This window comes from Ammospiza nelsoni, chromosome 2 (genome assembly GCF_027579445.1).
Source record: "Ammospiza nelsoni isolate bAmmNel1 chromosome 2, bAmmNel1.pri, whole genome shotgun sequence".
NCBI classification, from domain to species: domain Eukaryota; kingdom Metazoa; phylum Chordata; class Aves; order Passeriformes; family Passerellidae; genus Ammospiza; species Ammospiza nelsoni.
Genome location: NC_080634.1, coordinates 46,217,101 through 46,243,328, shown reverse-complemented (window position 1 = coordinate 46,243,328; position 26,228 = coordinate 46,217,101). Strand labels below are relative to the sequence as shown.

Here is a 26,228-nt window from a genome sequence, read left to right as displayed (position 1 = left end):
TTTAAACATGACACTGAGATGCAATCATTTTTGCATTCACACAGTCTCTCTCTGAAGAAGAGATTCTTCTTCTGCAAACTCAACATTTCAGAAAAATTCAGCAAAATTTCTGTGCTGGAAGTTTTGGAAACCTTGTTGCTGTCAACATTCCACATTGCACCAAGCCAACAATCACATTTGACCTTACTGCAGTCATTTTGAAAACATACACCCTGTGACACAGACAGAACAGGCTCCTCTAGAGCTTTTGCCATGTTTATCAACAGAATACCTCCAATTCATCTTCTGTCTTTGTTACAAGATGTAATGACAACTTCCCCACCTCCTAAGGGGGCCCGAATGGCTGATGGAGCTCAGGTAAATGAGTTAGGCAGGCTAAGAGAAACTTAAAATTAGGAAACTGATGCACCCAAGACACCCAAGGGACTTGAATGTTCAAAAAAACCAGAATGATGTCTCATTTCTACCAGGCAATAGGCACTCAGGTGGCAATTATCTGACTATCATCAGAAGAAAAGAAAAAAAAAAAAAAAAGAAAGAAAAAAGGAGAACTGAAAAACACATCATGAAGACCTGTAGATAGAAAAATACTGTCTTTAGATTTCATTTCTAAAATACATATTTATTATGGTATTAAATTTATATGTAATTTAAGAAGGTTTTTTTTCTAGTTTAGAAAGTTTTTCTCCCTCGAATTAAATTGTCTAGATTTGCACTTTTGATGTTCAACACTTTAGGCAATTTATCAGCTTCTAGCTACCAGGTTGAGAGGGGAGAAATAATTGCTTAAGCACTATCAGTTCTGTAGATAGTACTTTACAAAGCACAGTGGGAGAATATTTCCAATTAGCTGGAAACAAAACTCTTAAGGTTTGTTTAGAATTTGATCACACTTGAGACCATCATACTTAATACTCTGTCCTTTTAGAGCTATGCTACCCTTTAGTTTTTGCTACTATGCCTCTCCCAATAAGTGATGCCTGTGATTGTAATGCCAAGAATAGCTAAGTTCTGAACACTGCTAGGAGGTTACCCAACACAGGTACACAACTTTCAGAAGTTTAGCATATTATGGCTCAAAAAACAGGATATTTAAAAATAAAGTATCTTGTAAGATCTGACAGCGTTCCAAATGTTCTCAATTTTCTTCTTTTTGACAATTATCTTTTAGATTAAAACAGAAGTTGCTTTTGCATCATGTTTATGATGGAACCCATTAATACATACAGAGAGGTTTTATAGCACTTCCTTTAAAATGTATTACTGTGGATTCACCTGATCACCTCACAGGTTTGGGGTTTTTTCATAGCCTGTACCCCAGCCCATCACACTGTTCCCAGCTAATGAATGATTGCTCTGATACTTCATTATCTACATTGCCCCAGAGGAATACAGCTTTTCTGGCAGTTCAAAAATGAAATACAGCCTTTGATGTTGCTAGGGTGTTTGATCCAACAGTTGTTTTGAAGATCAAGACAAAAGCCTTAGCATAAACTGAAAACTGACTGGGAGCCAGAGGAGCAAACTACACATAGTCTGACAAACACAGAGCTGTCCAAGCTGTGCCAAAACTCACAGCTCCCCTCTTTACCATCTATGTGCATCCATGTTCCATGGCTCTGGCCAGATAGGCTGGTAGCCAAAAACTGGGGAAACCAAGGTTCCAGGTTAGTCAGCCAGACACAATCCTTGCACTAAGACAATCTCACTGATCTTTGGTCTCTGGAATGAGTCAGTCATATTTCCTGGTTTTTACAACACTTCAGAGAAATTGATTCTTGGTTTTCACTAGAAGAGACAGATAACTCTTAGCTTCATCTTCAATCATTCACCATTCCTGATCACTAGCAGTCACATCAAGGTTCAATTTCATGCAGTCATTTTTTATTTCTTTTAAGCCATCAGAGATCTCAAACAATACAATATGCCTTGTTTAGCCAGCAGAATCTTACTTTTACCAGTGCTCTCACATAATGCACATTGAGAATACTTAATTTTCTTTCTTGTCTTTCCTAAATGCCCCACATTTTATGGTCAGTGAATGGGTAAGCCTGTGTTCCAAACAAGCAGACATTGATGCATATATTCTGACATTCAAATTCCTGTGTAACTATAGCAAAGCAATTTGTGCTGGAAATGGCTCCTGCCACAAGCACAGTTCAGAAGCACTGAAAACACGAAACTCATAGAAATTGGTGAGAAGTTCTAAATCTACTCAGAGACCTTTTGTTTTAATGTATTTGGATTTCAATTATAATGGACATGTCTCAAAACTAGACCTTACGCTTCTCCTTTTCTAATTTGTTCTTCTATGACACATGTAGAATACTTATGGTAAAGACAAGTTTTTTCAAGTTGTTATTAGCCACAATTATCAACGTGATTTTAGCAATAGGGAAGACTAGTATCAGGATAAAACAACTAAACTGTTACCTTATATGTAATTAATGTTAAAGACGTGAAAATACAATGGAAAAGAAACTAAGTTGCTAGGTAGGTAGCACTAGAAGCAAAATACACACTGAAATACATTACATTCTGGAAAGTAGCAGTGTTAAAAGAAATTACTGAAGTCTGAGAGAATTAGACATGCCAGAATACTAGTTCAAAAGTCTATGCCATGTCAAAAAAACCCCAAGAAAACAAAAAAAACCCAACCAAACAAACAATGTTTTTGAACTTATATTCACAGCACATAGCCCTTGGACTGTCTTTACAGTCCTCCTTTCTGTCCACTTTCAGGTTCACAGCAGTCATGGCTGTCAGCTCAAATACACAAAGTAAGTCTCCGAAGTAGTGTCTGTGCTCAAACATTTCAACACATCCGCCTTCTCCAGGGAATCTCAGCATATGTCCAGAGATGGCACCTACATGAGAGAATCTTCTCTGTATCACTTTCCAGCACTTCTGCACAAGCATGGGGGAGCAGCAGCCCTGCTGTGACACAGCAGTGTCCCACCACCAGCACTGCTCACAGCAGAGACTGCAGGCAGGACCCACTCTTTGCTTAGTGATGGGTATTTTTTAAAAAGGAACAGATCAACAGCAGCACTGACATGAAATAATTAGAAAGGAAGCCTTTTAAGTCACGTAATTCTGTAAACTGGTTAGTTCTGCTCTTTTCTTGAAACAACTGATTTGTATTCAGTACACAACAAAGAGCCACACTGCCATTAAGTGTCTGTCCAACGACACCACTTTAATGCTTTCACTGTACTGCTGAAGTCACGTACTCTAAATGCTTGTACAAAATATGCATATAAAATAGCACACTTACAGGGAGAAAAATAGAAATCAAATTAATTCCAGGCAGTGAAAGTTATTTTAACTCCTTCTGGTGGTTTGACATGAACTGAGGAAAAGAAACCCAGAAGAGGCATCGCAGCTCATGGCACTGACTCAATTGCTTGCTGTGATAACAAGACCTGGTGTGCCTTTGTTCCAGACCTATGTGGCAGCTGCAACAGCTTCATATTTGTTCCAATTTCAAAACAACTAACAAGTAAATCAGAAAGCACTGGCTGATGCTGCAGAATTGCAGGGTCATTTATTATTAATCACTTTTGTTGTTGAATTCACCTTCTTAAGCCATGAATCTCTGTCTACAAAATTTTGCAAAAGAAAACTGCTGGCACCAAAAGTGTAAGCTCTACGTAGAAGCCACAAGAGAACAGATGAATCCAGACTGATGAATGACAAGGAAGCAAGCCTGGGGAAGATTTGAGCAATGGGCGTGACACAGAGAGAGACTTGCCCTCTGGTATTTCTACAAGCATTTCTGCACAGGGGAACCTCAATGAAGAAATTGAAAAAGATTCTGAGGTAGACTGGCAGCCATCCATTAGCAGACAGAAAATTATAATATCTACTGATAAGAATTTTATCTACATGAAAAAGTATGACAGGTCTGTCTTAAAAATGACAAGTATGAAGAATATGAAAGATTTATATGAAGATTTATATTTATACCTTTTAGACCAACTAATTAAAAGAAACAAATTTTCAGGTCTAAAATAATGTAAAGCAACTTCAAAGCAAAAACTTCAACCCAAATAAGAATAATTGCTGAGTTAGTGTTACTCTAGGAATTGAGTAAAATGTCATAATATATATGCAGCAGGCTTGGGGAACGCTAGTACAGGGAGAACCTACAGGAGAACTTTCAGGAAGGAGAGAACACATTTGTCATCTGTGGTAAATGAAAGGACAAATGGAGAATTAGGAAGGATTTAGATAAGCACCAGAAAGTGACCATGGCAATGCTAAGGTATAGGCTGAAGTGAGATAAAGTGGTCGTACACAGAGTGACTGTGAAAGAAGGTAGCAAAGAAGCTTGAACTTTTCTTTAGCATTGCCTAATCCATGAAATCCATCAGCTAAGATTTTAATTTAGGCAGAAAGGTACAACTGGAGTAGAAAAACTGAATTAAGACTCCTGAGTACAGACACGAATTTGTATTTTTCTCCATAAGTAAGAGAAGGGAAAAAAAGCAAAAGGCTGTGCAAAACATCATCACAGAAAGAGAGAAGGAGACTGAATATTTTAAGATTTCCAGAAATTATAAAGGAGGAGCTACTAGAGAAGAGAGACACCAGAACAGAGTCTGGTCACATTTGCAAACCTTCTAAAACTGGAGTGGGTATGGAAAGGCCAAGTGAATGACCAACAAGTGACAGGAAGGCTGATTAATGTTTGTTGAGTAGAACTGAAACATGTGTACGTTGCAAATTAACAGAAGGGCATGAAGAAATGTGGCAGCTCAAAAAGTACAAAAGACCAGTGTGGAAATAGGAATCAAAGACAAACAGGGAAGAATTGTAAGGCAACAGTGAGAAGGCCTAAGAGAGGAAGACTACAAAGAGAAGATCTGATGGAGATGACAGTGATGACAAATGGAGACAAAAGGGATAGAAGAGCTGGCTAAATCTATTTTTAAAATGGAAGAGAGTAGGAAATGGGGAGACTAAGAAGGCATGAGAATGGCACAAGAGCTGATTGCATCTCTGCAAAGAATGTAGAAAAACAGCCAAGAGGAAGAAGTTCCAGGTATAGAGAAATTAAATCAACAGAACTAGAGAATGCATGGTGGAATACACAAAGGCACCTCTTCTCTTTACCAAAGCCATGAATGTTTCACTGAAGTATTCAGGAGTTTACATGGGCTCAAAAAATATGTAGGTAACAGTAATGAAATATATCAAGGCATGGTAAGGAACAGCAGCGCTTTGCCAATAACCCAGGAACTCTCTCAGCTTCAGAACTCTTCAGCCATAGAGGGGTAATGATCACAATTTGAAAATCACTCTACAGGTATGACTACAAATTTCCCTTAAAACCAACCAAAATATCTGACAGAGAGAAGGGAAGCAGGTCACCCTCATTTCATGGAAGCCATTATTTTTTCCACTTTTTCCACTGTTCTGTTTTCTATCAGTCTTTTAGGGCTTCTCATACAAATACAACAGCTTATTAAATGAATCTGATGAAGATGACTATCTTGTTCTCAGCAAAACCAAAATGTTTGGAACAATGCAGTGAGGGAAAAATTGAAAGCTGAGACAATTTTCCATCAAAAATCTGTGCCTAATTATATCCTATGCAATGGCTTGCTGAAGAACCTAAACTGTGCTCTCTCTCAAACAGTCCTTGGGTTTTGTACTGCTGCCAAAACGTTTTACCCTATTTCCAGTGACTGAGTAACAGCTCTTGGATTCAGTAAGACATACAAGTGGTATACAAATACTCATCTACAGATGTAATTGAAATACTACAGACTTCTAACAGAATTTTTGCTGCTCCCCAGAAGTCTCTAACTTGCTGCAAGCATTAAAGGCATCTATACAAATTTTAACCTATGAAATTGCAATTTGCAGCTCATGTAACTTATTACAACCTAGAGTTGTCATGTGCTAGCCTGTTCATTTCAACAACATCTAAAAAATCTTTATACTGCATAAATAAGGTACTATATCCATAACAACAGGATGCAGTACACTGTATGATTGATTACCTTGGCATTTAGCTCCTGTGGGGACAGCTTTTGTGAAACATGGCTCTCTCTAACTCCCTGAAAATTACCTTTTGGTAAAACTGTCTAAATGATCAAACTTAGGTACGGTTAGACATAATGTCATTAACATTGCACAGGCAGGTACAAACTTTCCCTCTTCACACTGTACTAAAGCAAGGCTATTTTACATCCGTTTCTCAAGGAATCAGAGACAGCAACACCAGGGGAATCAATTTAAACTAGTGATTTGAATCACTAATTATAAACCCCATTAAAATCAGTAATTTTTAAATTCTCACAGTTCGTTTCACAAGTAATCACTGCCACTTTTTTTTTAATGCCATTATTCTGGGGCACAGTTGTTTTACACTGGACTTAACACAAAATGTTTACCACTATTTTATGCTAATAATTTAAATTCCTAGTTTTTCCTTTTGCATTAACAAATGACAGAAGAGCCATCACTTTTTCGCCAATTGATTATTACTCATTTTTTAATCACCGTTAGTGTCAAGCTGATTCCTATTCCATCTGAAATTGAAACTGATTCCAACCAGAATTTTAATTATTTTCTAAAATATGTATATTGTATGCATATTATTTAAAAGTTAATAATTAAATAGGACCACCTTAAATACAACACATACATGTAGGCAAAATTAAGTTGATCCAAGCAGATGCTGTATTGTAAGTTTAACATTTATGTTGACATTCTCTGCTGCTAGCAAAATTTACTACTTCTAAGCATCATATCTTATGAGATTTTGATACAGCTAAAAGACAAATCCAATTTACATTCACCGGCTCAAAGAGGATGGTTAGAATAAACAAAGATGACCAGTTCCTCAAATCCTAATATGTTTTTCAACTTTTAATGACACCTTGAATTTAACTTACCAAATAAATAAAGTATTTCAGAATGAGAAAAGGATACAAGTTGAGATGAAACAGCAGTTAGTTTTCTCTGTTACTGACTGTTCTCTAAATCACATCTCTATCTGAAACTTAATCAGCAACTTGATTTCTTGAATAATTTTTTAGATTTTTCTAGCAAATTTTTTCATAGGTCATTCCTTAATATTTTCATTTTAGTCACCATTGTAAAGCTCTCAAAAATAAAAAATGTACCTAACAATTTAAAATATGTATTTTAATAACTCTTTTATTATTGAATCAGTGATTTTTATCTATCATGTTATTAATAAATCTGTTTCTTTCTCCTACTCCCCCAAATATTTGCAACATATATAGAATATGTGAAGGAAATTAAAATAAGAAGGATAAATATTAATCTCTCTGATTTGAAAGTAGATCATAACATGCTTAGAAAGCTGTCAGGAAAAGTCATTTTAGCCTAACTCTACCGCCCATTCTGAACTCCAGTGCAAACAGCTCAACTGCTCTTCCAACCTTCTGGTGTTACACAATCTGTTTGCAATTACCATTTTCCAACCATCAGGAAGTACAGGGAACAGCAGCCACTGGCTGGAGTGTAGATACACTGCCACATATTGCTTTGCTGACAAAAATCAGTGCTTAAACTTATTGTGCTTAGTATTTCCTGAACTGCCGAGTGGTCAGGCAGGGCTTCCCGTGGCCACGTTAATTCCTCCCTGAGACCCACCCTCAAGGATCAATTAGAGTCATTGCTCCTTAGTATTTCAGTATAGATGAAAATCTGAAGAGAGAAACCATAACACACTCCAAAAAGAGAATTATATTCAAATGTTACTTTCTCCACTACTTCTGGTGGGTGATTTAGATTTGCGTAATCCTTCAATTCTTGACCTAATACAAAAGCCAATACTTCTTTCCTTTGAAACATTTTGCATCTGTTATATTAGATAAAGACAATCAAACAAAAGAACTGTGACTTTTAAACTGATTTCAGAGACACTGCAGAATTTCTCCACTGAGAAATGGTGGGCCATAAGTGCCTGGTTCTCTTTGCACAGTCACACGTCTTTGCAAGGAGAACATTTTATTTTCAAAGGAGGATTTTTTTCTTTCTTCAGGACTACAAGTCTTTGCCACAGAGAAGTGTAGGATTTCAGCGTTATGGAGTCGCTAAAATTATTTCTGCCTCAGAAGAGCAACCTGATTATAAAATCCAATTATGATTTGATTGCACCTACAAACCTATCTCCTCACACATGTATCTTAAATGGCTTACGCTTCCTTTTTAAGTTCTTGCAAATTCACAAAAATTTGAGGATAAAATTTAATGATCTATTGAAAATAAATAAATAATTTGTTATATCACATTGTACTTGGCATACAACATTAGCACAGAGAACATTTGCTAGAGGTACTGTTAACTGAATTTCCTTGTTACATTATGCATGACTTCCCAAAGCACTGAGTACATAATATCCATCATGAAATTCAGAATATATAACTAAATTTAGAAAGAAGTATATTCAGACCTATGATCAGCATTTCTGACATCTCCAGTTATGAGTTTTAATTAAACTTGCTTTTGTATTAAGTCTATTTTTATTAAATAAGTACAGAATCCTGCTTTATACATTATGTATAAGTAAAAAAATTATTAAAAAGTAATTTGTAGATGCCTTTTCTTAAAGGCATAATTCAAATCACTCCTCTTCACAGTTGTGATGAAGAGGCACCACTGCTGAAGGTGATCAGTTTCTTTAAGAGCTTCAGCACCTTGCTAGCAATCCATTTTAGCAGCCCAAATACTGCTTCCAGTGACAACCAGCTGATAAATGAGTTCAATGGGTAACAGAGGGCACAGATTATTTGTAAATTTTGAAATATCTGAGACAGGCTGTGCTTCCAACCATTCTTTCTTTGAAAGCACCTTGGACAGAGGAGACCTGTGCTCTTCTGTTGTTTAAATGTTTCTAGCTGCACACTAATTAAAATCAAATTTAAATTAAATCACCCCTATTAAATGGTCTGTGATTTAAGACTCAAAAAAATATGTTTACAATACAAGGATATTTTACTTTATCTTAGGAAATCTTAAGCCTTAGTCAGATACCACATGACCTAGTCAGGGGTGTCAGGGGTGTCAGGTTCAAGCTTCTCTGCTAGGAAGTCCACTGTGTCTCACTGAAGAGGCAGCTACAAGAATCAGCTGAAATATTATTTAATTTATAACCTTACAACACTCCAAGAAATATACTACAGAGCAGGTTTTTTATGATCACGTCATATAAGTAAAATAAATTAAAAACTGTTATAAGCATACAATTATTTTAGTGCAGTTATAATTAACAAAGCTGCCATAAGGACACATGCAAAAAACAGTTTAATTTGTTAAAAATTTATTCAGGACATCATTTGGATGACTGGAGGCCAGAGCAACACCTTCAACTAAATGCATTTACATCAAGCCACTTGCTTAACAATTATGTTTTCTCTTTATTTCTATAAAGTGCTACCCTGAAGACTGATGGTTGTGCATTCTTTTCAGCTGGAGTGGAATTTAAATAGGCAAGGTGACAACTACAGAGGAAATAAACTATTTCAAAGTGGTAGGTCTTTTAACATCAACATGAAATCACCTACCCGTATACAAAAATAATATCAGGATTAACCATTTCAGCTTTTTTCTTGTCTGATTTTATATATACAATTGGAAAAGTGAGAAATTAGAACACCTACTCCAATCATGATTTCAGGTACTTGAGATTAAAGTACAGAATATATGATGCAACTGATTGTATTTTTTAGTTAAACTCTGATACCACTGAAACACTGAGTATCACATCCAGAGCAAGAATATTTACAAGCAGTACCATGTCAGAAGTGCCACTGCATCAACATCATCTTTATCTTTTATTTTGTAGAAATAACTCAATTGCTTCAAACAAAATCTAGATAGTATCAAAATTCAACTGATGCAGGAATGGAAGGCACAGATGGACACTCCATAACAACCTTGCTGCCACATGCTGGCACACTTAGCAAAACTTTACAAGGCAAAACCTCAAGATCCTGCACAAGTACCAGAAAACACAACTATGAAACACCTCAGAAAGATTTTTCCTAGTTCTCATGAAAGCTAAGAATTTTTAGAGGGATATTTTCAGAGGATGCTGTTCCTCAAATTACAGAGCAAAACAAAAAGAAACTCTCAATCCTCATGATTCACATGGAAAGAAACAGATATATAAAATATCTGGTGACAGGCTGAATCCTGAACCCAAGAGCAAAATGTACCCCTGAGGTATGTCTAAAAGACTTCTAAGTTCTCCTCAGCAATACATTCCAAGTTCAGTTCCAGAGGAAGCAGAAAGTCTCAAGCAAAATTCAACACTGGAATGTATCACTACTCTATTAATGTGAAGGATAAACAAATAACTTGCTTTTAACTTTAGTCGTAACTTAATGACCTGATCACGGAAGTCAAACCAATGTATCTCATCCCGATTCTTTTAAATGCACTTTACTGATACAGGTTTTGACACCCTCTCTAATCACATGGAAATACATGCCATTGGTATGAATCATTTTAATTACTTTTTAAGACCATTTTCAGCTAATAAATCAATACTGTTGTTTAGAGACAACTGTTACTACTATTAAGCTACCTGAAAATATTTTTTGTACAAGAACATATAATACAAGAAGATTTTGATTTGGAAAAACCCCAGCCTGTTACTGTCCAAATTAATACTTTCTACTTCTTTTGGTAAAAAAAAAGTTTATCATCAGATATTAAAAAAAAAATGTAAAACTACATTCAAGCTCTCCTTTCAAAAATGCATTTAAAAAGAGCTTCCGTAAAGTCAAGGCCTTACCTTTAATAGTGTGTTAGGACAGAATTTTTCATTTTAAATAGCTTTCAAAGCTACAAGACAGGACAGATGAATAAACTCATAAAATAGATACACAATGGCCAAAAATTACAAAAAATTCCAGTTGTTCCTCAAACTACTAGATACTGCCTGATGACTATAAAGAATACTCCTGTGTAATCTATCCCACTGCCTTTTAAAAACCATTCCCAGAAAAGATGACTTATAAGGATGCCTCACAAACAATAAGAATGCATCAAAATTTCAAGTGGTCTGACTTCCCTGAAGAGTTCCAAAGAATCCTCATCCAAAGGAAGAGTTCAGAACATTTCAGGCAAAACAGTAAAATATAACTTACAGCCTCTATCCTCTCCTTCATATGTACTACAGAAGATGCCCTTCTGTATCCACATGTATCCAGGGCCTTGAGATTTTTTCAAGCATTGCACCAGCATTTTCTACACCTTTGCAATTTGATTCTCCAAATGAGAGTAAAATCTATTACTGACCTTGAGTACCATGTTTTTTCTATTTTGCTGGACTGACAGTGTGATAAGCAAACTTTACTGTCATAATTCAGGGACTAGTGCCATAAAACCACTGGCAGTCAATTAAGGAAAAGCTAAGATGGCTACACAGTATTCTAACTGGAAAGGTTAACACATTTACAAAAACACTTCTTGCTTTTAAGAAGCCACCATAATCCATAGCTACACTTTTAATTGTAATCCATACACATCTGACAGTTTGTCTGGTTCATTGCCAAATAAGTGACAAAGCTGTTGAAATTCTGATGCCCTCAGTGTAATAATATGGCCTGAAAAACACCTTTGGAAATACCTCTCAACACAAAGGTGATGTTTCCAGCAAGAGATACAGAGAGCAGTAGACCCTGACTTATCTGCAGTTACTGGAATAAAAGTGTGTACCATCTTCACATCATGTATACACTGAAATTTTTTTTTAACTTTCTACTGTTTCTATTTTTAAAAGCCCTTCAGATAAGAGAGAGGAAGGACTGTCAAGCAGGCAAGCAACTAGCATGACAAAAGTGGGAAAATCTGCTCAAATCTCTGCTCCAGCCCCAAGTAAAAAAAAAAGTCTAAGGAGTTCACTCAATATGTGCCACTGCTCTTGCCTGCACATGTGAATGGAAGTAAATCCTGATTACTGACTGCTGTGAGGAAAAACACACTGAAAGATGACAAGGCACTTCATACTAGTCACAAGGTCAGCAAAATTTAAACAGTCTAACATACTGGACAAAAATTTATTAACTTGTCAAGGTAGCATGCAAGGAAAAGCTTTCCAGAATTCAAAGCTAAATGCCAATTTAAAAATTCAGTCCACCAAGACTTAACACTATTTTAAATGACACTTGCATTCACCAGCAATGAGTGTTCTAGAAATACCTTCAGTTAGACTTATGGAAGACTCATTTGGTTTAGAAGCTCCTTACAGTAAGAAAGCTCTTCTAAGGCCAGCCTGGAAAATATGACTAGAATTACAGAGGACATTTCCCGCTCCTTCACTAAGTTAGATGGTTGTTGGTATTGCAATAGAAGTAGTTTATCACCAGCTTTTGACACAATTTTCCAGCAGGCAACTTTTTATCTTTGCTTACAAATACCATACTTAAAGTACATGTATTTTAACTACAGTAAAGTCACATCTGTAGTGGTTGATGGACAAAGACTTCTGTGCTGGTATTTTCAGCATTTTACAGCAGCCTAAAAGCAAAAGCAGATGGAAAATTTTCCATTGAATGGTGAGGGTAACAAATGAATAGCTCTAGCAGCTATAGATCTTACTGATGTTTCAAGCTACCAATTAAGAGCCAGGAAGAGAGCAAAAGGTTCTGCAAAAAAGTTACGTCGCTTTCTTTTATGGTGAAACACGTCAGGGCAAAAATATCAGGGCAAGTAGATCATTCTTTTTAATACTGTTTATGACACTATTTCATTCTAGTACTGAGCTTGTGACTCAAGTATCTGAAAAATGCCTGAGCTAAAAGTCTCTTTCTGAGGGCAGTACTATACTAAGACAACTTCAAACACGCTAAGCATCTTACTGCCAAAGATAATTTCAGACATCAGTATGCAGAGGGACAAAGCAGAAGTCCTACTCAACACCACCACAAAGCAGAAAAAACAAGCAAACAAAAAAGCCAAACTTGAAAATTGCAATTTCTCACTGTATGTTTGAAACTATTTTCTTGTGCATATTCTGGAGACACTATTGCAAATAGCTGCAGTTTGCTTTGAGGTCTACACAATATACACTAAGAAAAATTACAGAACTGACAAACAATTTATGTACAACACAGATTTTTCACTATGGCCAAATCATCTTTGTCTAACAGCACACATAATTAAAAAATACTCTTCTTTTTGGAATACTTCCAGACTTACTAGAAGATGTTTCTAGAAAAGCTGTTGATTCCCTATGGCTGGAAGTGTTCAAGGAAAGGGTGGATGGAGCTCTGAGCAACCTGGTCTAGTGGAAGGTGCCTCTGCCCGTGGCAGTAGTGTTAGAAGCAAATGATCTTTGAAGTCACTTCCGACCCAAACCATTCTTTCATTCCAGGAGACAGGGAAAGCCTAACTGCAACCAGGGAAAGCCTAACTGCCACTACCTACTGAAGAAATAGCTTGCTCTTCCTCCTGGGACCCTGCTGCTCAGGCTGTAGCCAGAAGACACCCAGAATGCATGAAACCAGAAGTCTATGGCAGCATTTCTCACACACAATGAAAGTACAGTGTTTATGAGAATTGGTATTTTATCAGTACTATGATTAGTATTTTAACTTCAGGCTTAAAATGAGACAGGAAACAACAGAATGATCAGTAGGAGTCACTGTACCAGATTAGAGAAGGAACTAAAACTCACTATACAACAACTCAAGCTGGCTAGAAAGCTTACACGGTACTTTGCCTTTCTCTGGAAGTTACTAAAAGAGAACATCAACAAGGATTAAGTGAATCACTCTCCTAGTTTCTACTTGTCAATTAGAAATGCTTCAGCAGATCCATTCAGACCAAAGCTGCTTATCTTCTACCCCAGCCAGGGGCACTCCCAGTGCACCTGTAAAGTCCCTTTGATCTACCTCATTTCTCCAGAGGGACTTAGAGACCTGCTCCAAAACTGGCATACCATTCACAGTCTGGAAAAGGCTTCACTAGATATTATCCATAAGTGAGCAATGAGTTACTGAGTCAGCCATTATCTTTGTTCTGGCTATCAAGAAACAGAACTGAACAAGATTTTTCTGATTCCTCTTGCTAACATAAAAAGCTAAAAATTGGAAGCAGAAAGAGAATTCTTTAACACAGAAATTCATCCTTATATTCAGAGATTTTAAGATGGAAAGCCTCTAGAATAATACAGGTCTCAGATGGCCACAAAATGATCCTTGCATGAAGTCAATACCTGCTTATTGAGACAGATCGGAGCCTTGGATTATAGAGTAATTTATCTATCCAATATTCTTTTAACCATTTTTTAACAGGTGCAGATATTTATACATCTTTTAGGCAGTTTTACAAAGGGATATCTTTCCAGAATTCTAGAATATTTTGATGCTACTGTGAATGCTCTTAGTGACAGAAAAAAATCCCCAAGCATTTCTATATATGGAGGCTGCATTAATCTTTTTAATGTTCTTTATGTTCCTACCAAGAAGTCTTCTAGGAGTTTAATTCACTCAGTGTCTGACACTCAAATGCAGTTAGCAATTTGTAAAATTACAGAATCTGTAAAAATCTGAAAACTATTTCAACTGAAGACTGGATTTGAAATGTAATGCCTAATGAATTACACAGGGAATTGTCTTTCAAATGCCTTTCAGAACAAACAATACAGGATATTTTCTTTAGCACCTGAAAAACTAATCTCATCAATCTGTAGTAATGAATTAAGTACATCAACTCATTTTAAGCAGAGCAAATTAACAGAATTCATATTTTAGTTGGTGAGTCAGGTATCTGCACTAATCTCTTGCTCTCTGTCTACATTTAGGTGTGTCCTGAATGTTTTCAGTATCATTGGCATTATTATGAGAACAGAGACATTAAAAAACAGTTCAGGATGAACTACAACAGGAAGTCACAGTGATCCCTCACTGACTACCCAGAAAGTGCTTTCAAACCAGGCAGTCAGAGCAGCCCAGTCTCAGAAGAGCTTTTAATGAATAGACATGCATACAGTGAAGCCAGCATCCTGCAAAGTACAGCTCCAAGCTTACTCCTCACCTGTATCCACGCGGCAACTCTGAAAAAGGGAAAACAAATACAGGACCTGTCTTTCTGCCATGGGACAGACAAACTCTGCATTCACTGGCAACAGAGGGAACTGGATGGAATTCCCTCATAAATACATTCACTAGAAAATTCCTTTCTGTGATGCAATACTATGACATCAAAAGTCCTTTCACCAACTGCATCATATAGATGAATATTTCTGATAAACATCTAAGTAAACTACCTTCAAAGTTAATAAGTAATTTGTCTTCCTGTCTTGAGGCTGAAACAGTGATCTGGTCCTTCTGATCTGGTCATGGGATAAATCCGAACAGCCTGGCCATATCAACCAATTTTTAAGACATGCCAATTTTTTATACACTTCAAAACAAATTTTAAATCAATGTTTTTCAGCATGACACCTTTTGCTTTTCTGTGAACTTTGTCTGAGCCACAGTCTGACCTAACAAATACAGCAAACCTAACTGACAGAATTAAGCATAAATGTGTTGCTTGTAAGATCAATCAGACAGCTTCCCATCCTCTATTTTTACCTCTTCTAATTTTAGGTCTTTCTTTGCTTTACATCTGTCAGCTGGGTCCCTGTCTTGGGTTTGCACAGCAGGTTTTGGTAGCAGGGGGGAGCTACAGTGGTGGCTTCTGAGAGAAGCCAGCAGAAGCTCCCCCACTGTTCGACAGAGCCCATGCCAGCCAACTCCAAGAAAGATCTCCTACTGAACAAAATCAAGCCCATCAGCAATGTTGGCAGTGCCTCTGAGATAAAGTTAAAGGAAGGAAGAAAAACTGCAGAGCTGCAGGTGAAGAGGAGTGAGCAAATGTGAGAAAAACAGCCCTGCAGACCTGGATTCTCTAGTAAACTTTATCTGTAGGTCCCCCTCTTACCCATGACAACAGGACCTGTGGCCCCATGGAGAGAGGAGCCCACCCTGGAGCAGATTTGCTGGCAGGACTTGGGGCTCCATGGGGGATTCACACTGCAGTATCCTTTTCCTGAAGAACTACAGAAGGGACCCACACTGGAGCACTTTGTGAGGAACTGTAGCTTGGGGAAGGACTCATGCTGGAGAAGTCCATGGAGGACTGTCTCCCCTGGGAGGAAACCCATGCTGGAGCAGGGCAAGAGGGTGAGGAGTCATTCTGCTAAGGAGGAAGGAGCAGCAGAGTCAATGTGTGATGAACTGACCACAACCACATTAACAGCTCATTCATCCTGCTTGGGGTAGAGAACTCAGGATTGAAGTTAAGCCCAGGAAGTTGGGAGGGGTGGGGAGAAGGTGTTTAAAGATGTTTTAATTTTCTCATTATCCTACTCTGATTTGGTTGGCTATGACTTGAATTAATTCATAAACAGAAAGCTTTAGTTTTATTCATCTTCCTGTTATGCTGTACAGGCACCCAGGAAGGATGAATTTCATAAATTCTATGCATTTCTTAAGTTAGTAAATACCTTGAATAGTTATAATGACCCTTAGCACTACTTTTGTAGATATGTAGTCTGCTAGAATATTAGGTGATGGGAAATTAAAAATGCTAAAAACTTTTGGCATTTTTAACAGCAGGTGAATTAGCAAAGAAAATGGACTGAGATTGCCATTTATTATGAAACTTAATGATCTTTATGAGCTTTCACCTTAAACAGCCACTCATGTAAATGTACGCTTACTGTGACTGCAATTAATCACCTTCCCCTGTCCACCCAGAATTTTTCTTGCTGAAAATTTCAAAGCCTTGGCAGATTGTCCAAAAAGAATGAAGAGAGGAGAGTAATATACTTGTATAAACCAGGTCTAATCCTATTACATGCTGCTGACTGCCTTACTGACATATGCTCAACTTACCTTATTATCAGTCATAACAGTTTGCTTTGCAAAGCTGCTTATTAGAAAATTCTACTTATTTGTAAGTATTTTCCTTAAAGTAAGAGGAAGGATCAGTTGTCAATCTGCCAAAATTCCCACCATGGCAAATTGTAAGAAAGGAAGCAATTCCTTATACACATGCAGCTCCATCTGTAGGAACGCATCGACACTCTGTGCAAACCTGGGACCTGGGCACTGCAGAAGTGGTGACTCCATAAGAACACTCCAGGACCCCTACCACAGAGAAGACCAGAAGAAAAAGGGCCAGCAGGATGCTGCAGGACCCATATGGTGGTGGACTTTATTTCTACTTATCTCACATTTACTGTTAAATAAAATCTGTACTCTTGACTTTGGCACATGGTCTCATTTGCACCTTCATTTGGACAAGGCATCTTTTAAAACATGAATCCTATCAACAGCCCAGCAAAAGATTACCACTATATATTCATTTGAAAGAACATCAGAAAAATATGAAACCTTACAGTATGAAGAAAACAAAGCTAACAAAAAAGCCCCTCAAAACTTTTCTCTAAAAATACTGAACACATTTCCTAAGGCTTTGCTACTAGATGATGCTATTATCTTTCTTCCTGTTCTTCCCGTTTGCTACTGCTCTTTCCCCACAGCAGAAATAACCAAATAGAAGCAATAGCAGCTTGAAGTTAGCTCCTTCAAAAGAAACAGAAAGCAGGATAAGGAAACAGCAAGAGATAAGAAACCTGTAAGGCCACAACAAATTTCATGGAAGAACAGAGGAAAAAAAAAACCAAAATAATACAAAAAGGAAGCATTAGGCCTTAAAGAAAAGGAACATTGAGGGAACCAACACAGAAAGACCCAGGTCCTAATGGACCTATATCTAAGATGAGCTTCATTTGGGGGAAGTATGGGCTTACCAGATTTCCCATGAGGTACTAAATAACCACGTGTTAGTTACTAGCTTGGCATTTCTTATTAATAAACTGCTTGGTTTATCAATGCAGCTGATAGTGTGAAAGAACAGAAAACTTATTAAAATCTCTGCACACTGTGGTAAAACAAGGGATATTGCACTACTCCTGATCTAATATATTTGGCACAGGAGGACTGACAAAACACTAAATCTTTAAAAACTCTGGGAAAAAATATATTTGAGAGAACAACCAAGAACTTTTTCTTTCTCTTTCAATGCTCATTTAAGATTCAGCATAAAGCAACTGGAATCCTGGTGACTGCAGGACCCCAGAGCATTCTGAAAAAACAACCACCAGAAGAATTTTAAGATGTTGGTAACTGCAGCATTATCAGTCTGAATGCAGATAATGGTTTTCTGATTGCCCAAATCAATTTTCATCACTAGTAGCAATTACAACTGCTATAGCAGACTATGTACAATACTGCAAGTAACACATTCCAAGAATATAAACAGGGGGGATGCTGAGAAAACAGAAGTGCTTAATTTAAAACTAAATAGCACTGTGTGCTGCATGAAGATGTCATCAAAACACATCTGAAAGATTACCCCTGCTCATCAGCCAATTAACTCATTCTGAAGTTCACATCTGAGATATGGAACAAAGTAGAACTCCTGCATCTGAAGTCTACAATCTAAGAAAGTTTCAAACACATAAGGAAAGATGCAAAGCAGCTCAGAGTACTACCAGAACAAACCAAGGTGCAAAATAAATAAATTAGAACTAACTGATACAGTTTACTTGTGAAATGCAATCACCTGCACAATGTTTTTTACGGATAGAATTGAGGAGTGTGAATACACCTGGCTTTTCACAATGGAACAGGAAAAGACCTCTCAATCCAGAGAAAATACCTACTTCCCAAATAAAAGCTTTGTGTGAAGGCTGCTGAAAGCCTAAGATCATTATGTCTGCCTTGGCTGGAGTTTCTCACTTCTTCAGGATTATGAGCAGAGGTGGAAAACAGGGTGAAGATCTCCAGAAGTCCAGTTCCAGGCAGTTCTTCTGTACTGTGTTGAATATGGCATTAAAGGACTGCGGTGAGCCAAAGGCAAGAAGAACTCCACACTGATATACAACATTTTGCTGCTCCACACATGTATGGAACACAGCAAATGAGCTTGGAGTAACAGCTTTAAATTTTGTGCTTTAGAGGGAAAGAAATTTCAAATACTGGTTACTAAACACTATTAAGGAGCAACATAGAGCAAATAAACAAATGAAGTATCATTACAATTAATTTCATGTAGTGGTCTATTTACTAAGAAGAAAACGCTCAAAGAAAGGTTTATAACATTTGAGAACAGCTTTTTTTTTTTTTCTTCTTTTCATACTGGTGGATCTGCTGCTCCAGCACTGGCTATTGCCTCTTATTCCATGGCCAGAGTCATGGAGGGCCAAAACAATCTTCCATGTGCTGCTCAGAGAGAGACTATCGAGGAGAGTGTTAAATCAGTGAAAAAACTGAACAAGAAATTTTGGAAGCCAGGAAGAAATTGTGCCACTGTGCAAGGCTAGCAGAGCTCTTGAATTGCTCTCTCTGTGCTATACCACACTGCCATATGCAGGCAAACACCTGATGGCGGAATCCTGCTCCTAACAGCCACAGAGACAGACAAAGAGTAAAAATGCAGCAGAGTGATATTCACCTGCTTTGCTCTGAAGAGAGGTGGATGTGAAGCAGCAAATCAAGTAAAGACTCACTTCTTTGCTGAGCCTCTTCCAAGAGCTTTGGTAGAACGGTGCCAAAGCATTCCTCAATTCTACAACTACCAAGAGTTATTTGTAACTATATGATACAAATAAATTATTACAAACCCATGTAAGTCATGAGGAAGAGCGAAAGGCATAATCACTCAGTTTGCAATTTTCATAGCCTAAACTTTCAATAAGAAAACATAAGTGTTTCTTTTCCCCGTCAAAGTGCCAATTTATTGTTGATTCTGAAATCAATAAATTTGTGTAGTCTTTAACACATTGAAAGCTCTGAAGCTCAGCAGCTGTATCCAAAACCTCTGTTCCAATCAAATTTACACAGACATTCTAAAAACAAAAGGTTTTCCTGAAGAACAATGAATTTAACAGTGTAATATTGCTGGAGTCTACTGGAGAAATTTCATCAGTATTGCCCTAGAAATTTTCAACAATCATTTACAATCAAGTAAGACAATAACCCTTGTGCTCCCTAACATGCCAGAAATTCTGTTACTCTGCTCTTAAATATCCACATTACATATTTCATCAAAAGCTCCCCTGCAAGCCACCAATATTGGAAAAAAAATCCAAAAGTTTGAAGAAAAAAGAAGCTTCCTCTCTTCACCATAAATGTGCAAGTGAACACAAAACAAGAAATAAGGTATAGTTATAACAGAAATGGTAATGAAAGATGCACTTGTGTTGATCCACTGTGCATCAACCTCATTCCAGCAGACCTTCAGGGAATAAGAGAGTATTTGCAAGGTCCACAGTTCCACTACTATGCTTCTGTGCCAGGTCTATGAAGAAATCACCTCAGTGACTGGTAAAACATCAGCTTTTGGCATGTAGAGCAGCAAATTCTCATCACATACCACACACGATTAAAAATAACAGTTGTGAACATTATACTCACAAAATTCAATTGCTATAGCCATGGTCAATTAGCTTAAATTGTCAATCTGATAAATATGTTTGAAATCCTCAGTGTGCTGTTGGATGCAATGAAAAGGTTTACAGAAGCATGGGTAATTGGCAAATCAATCCATCAGAATTCTTACTTGTAACTTGTTCAGAGTCACAACATTGAAATATTGGTTTAATCATATAAATTCTTAATTGCAGAAAAGACAGGACTTATTACAGCTTTACTTAAAGCAATTCAATCATTATATTAAATGGAATCAATGTTATTTTCAAAAAGCAAAACACAGGTAACATTTCCAGACAGGCAGATAATACCCATTTTCAAATATTAACTTAAAATATTGTAGAATATCTTGAATTTAAAAAATGTTTCAGCATACAAGTAGTTCAGAATCAGGAATTCATTTTCCATTTCCATGACTTGACTTTGAAATGAATTCCTAAATTAGTATGTTAAGATGTTGATATCCCAAATTACTCTGTTTATTCACAGAGCTTCTCAAAGAAATTCAAAACACTCAAACCTTGCACTGAATAAATAAAGTTACTTACAGCTTTTGGATTTGCATGCAGAACATTAGAGTTAACAGACCAGAACTACTTCTAAACTAAGGTTAATGAGATTGTTTTAAGAGAGAAGTTTGACTTATTAAAAGGGATGAAATTGACACAGTAATTTCAGTTGTAAGCTCCTCACATTAAACATACTGCAAGTTTTTGTAGATGAACATGACCTAATTTTTTGCCATTCTTTGTGGTTTTCAGAATAAAAAATAATTATTGATGAAGAATAATGTCAAGACCTTCACAGTGATTATCAAATAGCCGTGACAAGACATAGCCTGTCCTGAGGCTACCCCAGGACAACACAACTCTCTCCTCCTCAAGAACAACAAACTCCACAACCTCAACACTCTCCAGACCATCAGAATGATCTGGCCCTGAAACCCTGCTCCAGCTCCAGAAATCACAGGGAGCTAAAGCAATGCCTCCTCAACACCATCCATGAGAGGGTCATGAGAAGCGACCAGAACAATTCATCATCACTACTCACCACAAGTTATCCCATGATACTTTCACAAGAAGACTCGGTGGCCCCAGTGATCAAGGGGATTTGGGAACCTGGATTCACAGGAGAGACAGACCAAATCCCTCCTTCACTCCTCTAAACCTCCTTTCCACACTGAAATTACTGTTCACATTCACACTGAATCCAGTGTCTCCAGCCTGAGCACAAGCTATAGGCTAGATCTCAAGAAAAGGGAAATTCAAGGCAGAAGCAGAGGTGCTATAAACCCAGTAACTACAGGAATTATCCACAATGGATGAAGAATTTTCACAATATTCTGAAGTATATATTTCTATGAGTAGATTATCAGTCACACCTACTCAAGGAATTTGACTTCTCCCTTCCTGTTTAAATTTTCCCACATGGTGCAAAGATTTCTTGAGCTATATTTGGCAAGTGTATCTCAAATTCCATGGGAGGTGCTAGAGATTAAAACAAAATGGTGGGTTTAAGGATTTTTCTGGTAAAAATCTCAATAGAGTATGGGACAAGGCACAGAAAACAGAATGCTATATTGAGCATTCTGAGAGCAGCTAAACAGGTCTGTGCTTCAGGGGTGCAGCATTATAGCTTGCAGAGATGTGATATAGGCAGGTATCAATGCCTGAATCTGCCATATCTTTTGAGTATATGGCTCTTGCTCACCCACGTGTATTTTGTAGATGTGCTCATAGCAGAAAGATTGTGACTCTGAAAAATCTTCAATTATATATACAGCATGTATTTTGTAAAATCTCATATGCAAGCACTAGTTCCTGTGGGAATAGCAAAATATACTGGGGAAAGAACAGGAGAGAAAGAGAGAAGTTAAAGCATATTTATTATCCTGCTGTTGCTGTCGATCTTTTAATGTTCTGTAATTATTCAGCAACCATTTATTCCCGAGAAAAAGCACCCTTGACAACTGAGCTCTTGGATTTCTTCCACAAATCAGTTATCCAGCTGGGCAAGAATCCCCATCCTCAATTTTGTCCAGTGAAAATAGGAAAAAACATCTCAGTAAGGAAAATGTGTTCAAGCTTTATTTCTCTAGGTTTTCAGCAGGCTAATCCATTTTTCTTATGGAGCTTGGATAAACAGCTTTTGCTCTGCTAGTCAGAGCTTTTTCAGGTTTCGTTTTGCTTTGGACACCAGCATGGCGTAACTGCTACAGGACTGCCAAAACCCGAATCAATGCACTGAACTGCCATGACTGAGCAAGTTTTACCTCCTGACACTGCTTACAGATGACATCCAAATTATTTCTAGCAGACAGCAATCAATGCCTTCTTTCAGGGACCAGGTATCACTTCCTGCATGATGCTGGGAGCTGATAGCTGAGGATCACCTAGCACATCAGTGCTGGGCAGGGAACAGCACCTTCTCCTGACTCCTAATCTGCTCTCCACCCTGAAGCACAGACCTGTTTAGCTGCTCCCAGAAAATTCCTTTCCTACAAAAACATTATTTTTTTTTAAGAAATCAAAATCTTTCTCATTTCACATAATGTTCAACACATCAGTAGTGCTCTAAGGCATCAGGGTAGCAAAAGACTAAAATCCCTAAAGGAGAAATGCAGTCCTGTTCAGCTTCATTGCAGCTAACAGTTGCTAGCAGGGCAAGGACCTTTAAATACTGGTTGAAACCTGAAAGTACTTTAAACAGATTAAGAAATCAGTATGTGTAAATTCTAGAAAAAAAAGTGGAAAGCCACAAGCACAGGGATGTCCTGCTTGAGCCAGGGGCTGGCTTCACCCAGCTCCTGTCCTGGGGCAGCTGTCACTGCCTGCTGCTCAGTGCTTTACTTCTTGCTCAAAAGACTACTTCTTACCTAATTTTCTCCAGACTCTCTTCAAATAAACAGTATTGAAATCTCACTTCAAGTAAACAGTATTGAAATTTGTTGGAGGGTTTGAGAACTATAATCTAATCAGTACTGAGTGAGGACAAAGTATCTGCTTCTTTTTATCTTAAAACATTTCATTTGTACATATCACATCAAATTCTCATAAAATGGGAGACAATTAAACATCTTAATATCAAAAAAAAAAAAAATCCAAAACCTTAAATTTCCAGTTTTTCTTCACTAAGAATATATCAGAAGACTTGTTTTATCTGTTTTCACAGTCTTTTGCATGAGAATTTAATTAATGGTCATAAACACCTAGAAATACTTTCTCCAAAGCATCCTTTAAGAGTCTTCACTTCTTACTTAGTTTATTTATTGCATGGAGATTTATCCAAGGTGGAGTCAATAACACTGCAGCTACCTACTCATCTAATCTGCTCAGGCACACTCAGCAGAGCGTGCCAAAATCTGGTTAGTCAATTCCAGTTGCAGCAAGCCTGGCCTGTCCCAGCATGACAAAGGCTGAGCAAAATCTTCCCTGCAATTGCTCCTGCAGCACCAGAGGAAAAGAGAGAACATCCTTCTCTCCTCTAATTTTTCCTCTCTTTTTTTTCCCCCCCTAAATTCACAAAGAATTATTATTTAATACTAAGAATGGGAAAGTAAATTTCTGGTTTGGTCATGTCAGACCTGGCGGGCTGTGTATTAGTGAAAGATAGCAAAATAATACTTTGTAACCCAAGGAGTTTGTAACCCAAGGGAGACAATTAATAAAACAAACAAGAGGATAAAGCAGAAGGATGTGGAAAACAAATTATGGCCACAGCTGCTCTTAAGTGACTGGCTACTCATAATTGTTGATCTAGTCCTTTTCTCCAGCTGCTAAGCTGCATTAACATGGCTAAAAATACCTTTTCTACTTTTTTTGGCTCTCCTTATTGCTTTCTCTTTCAAGAAAACATTACTAATTACCACAGTAATAGTGTATAGCAGAGTAAGTGGGTCACAAGACATATTATGAAAGCTCTAGTGAAAATGTTAACATTTTCTCAACTCCTGACTTAGGGAGCATATATTTTCTAAACTGGTTTATGTTCCAATAGTTTCTGTGTTTTACCGTTTCTTCCTTCTTTATTCCCCTAGGTATCTTGTACAAGCTGCTTGAGTCATATCCCACACAGACTATGGAGAACTTTAACTACCATGGCCTCATGTCTAAGATCCTGAGAAACAGGCAGTGTTCTTAATTAATTCCTCAGACACCCAGCAGACAGAAACTGGCACCTTTATCTACTGTCTGCTGCTCCCTTCCACTTCCAGGCATGAACAGTCCAGGTCCAAGCTGGCAGCCTTTCCCAGTGGAAGCATTTTCCCTGAAATGAGCCACACTGAAAATGACTGGACTTGGCTGCACAGAGTTCTGGCAAGAATAGCCTCTAAACAACAGAAAAATCCCAACAGTTTTCATCAAGGAGACACGTCAGCTCCTGAGGCTTGCACCTTATTGCAGAGAGTGAGCTAAGTGCTTCCAGAATAAAATGAAGTCAAAGCAATAGCAGCTTTACACAGCTGGTACCCTCAAGGAGAGCAGGTGCCAATCTCACACCAGACCAGCACTAGTAAATCAGCTTTCCAAATGCAAGTGCTGCACAGAAGAGAGGCAAGAGTGCATAAAATTGTGGGCTTGGGGCTAAGGCTCCACATTTAACCCAAACCATGCCCACTGGCACATAACCTCCCCACCACAAAAATCATTCCTCAACAGGGATCAACTTCATTCACTTTCCAATAGCACTGACAGATTCATTTGCTTGGCCAAGAACAGGATAGGAGATGTACATCAGCAAGCAGATAATTTTGAAAGAAATGGATTTCTTTCCAGAGCTGCTGAATAATTTTTTATTCCCTAAAAAGAGGCAAAATTAACAAGCAGTATTCATGAATGTGATACAGCCTGATTTGATCAATGTTTTCTCCCTTTATTAAGATGTTTGTTAATTATTCATTCCATAATTTTCCTAAGATGCTTGGTAAATGCATTAAAAAGTATGCATCTTTATACATTCAATTACAGGCAGAAAATTTCTATTGCTTGATTGGGGAGTCATGATGCCAACAGCTCTCATAGCTTGCCATCTTTGAAGGCAGAATCATACTTAAAACTGAGCATAACTAGGCTTTTCATCTGAAACTGTAATTACTTTCCACTTCAGAGTTACACAATGGAGCATCTTCCTACACTTAAGCCTCCCAGAGCACAGCCAGCTTGCAAAAATCAGACAAAGAACATTATCGATTTTCTCAAGGGAGTAAGATATTTGCCGACTGTCAAGAAGAAACTGTAACTATTCATGTGTAGCAAAAGTCTCCATGTCCATATTCCAGAAATCACTGCAGCTGAATGAAACCTCAGTTTATTGTAATACAAGGAACATGAAAAACTAGAACAGCCTCTAGGAAATTAGTAACATATACATGAAGAAAAGGATAACACAGGTTTTGTCTGGGGTAATGAGGGGAAGGAATGAACTTCCATGAAAATACTTGCTGTTTAAAAAGAAGTTTGGCAGAAAAAGGTTGGAGCGAGATTTGGTACACAAAAAAAATAATCTGCCTACAAATCATAAATAGGACCCAAGTCAGAGAAAAAAATGGCATCAGTACTTCAGCTGAAATTGCTACTCACCTGATATACACAATGAAGAGGATGAAATTCCAAAGGGCTTCCTTTGTTATGTATTTATACACACACAAACATATATATTCATGCTTTATCGGAATCCTTCTATACCAAGTTATTACAACCACATCAGAGGAAGGGAGTAAGAAAAGAGAAGCAAAGAGAAAATGCCTTT

General features: G+C 37.5%; 1 protein-coding gene across 1 annotated transcript in view; it reads right to left on the bottom strand.

The window, feature by feature from the left end:
• DDX10 (DEAD-box helicase 10) overlaps nucleotides 1-26,228 on the bottom strand; it is a 153,694-nt gene that overhangs the window by 13,697 nt on the left and 113,769 nt on the right. The gene's annotated exons all lie outside the window — the stretch shown is intronic.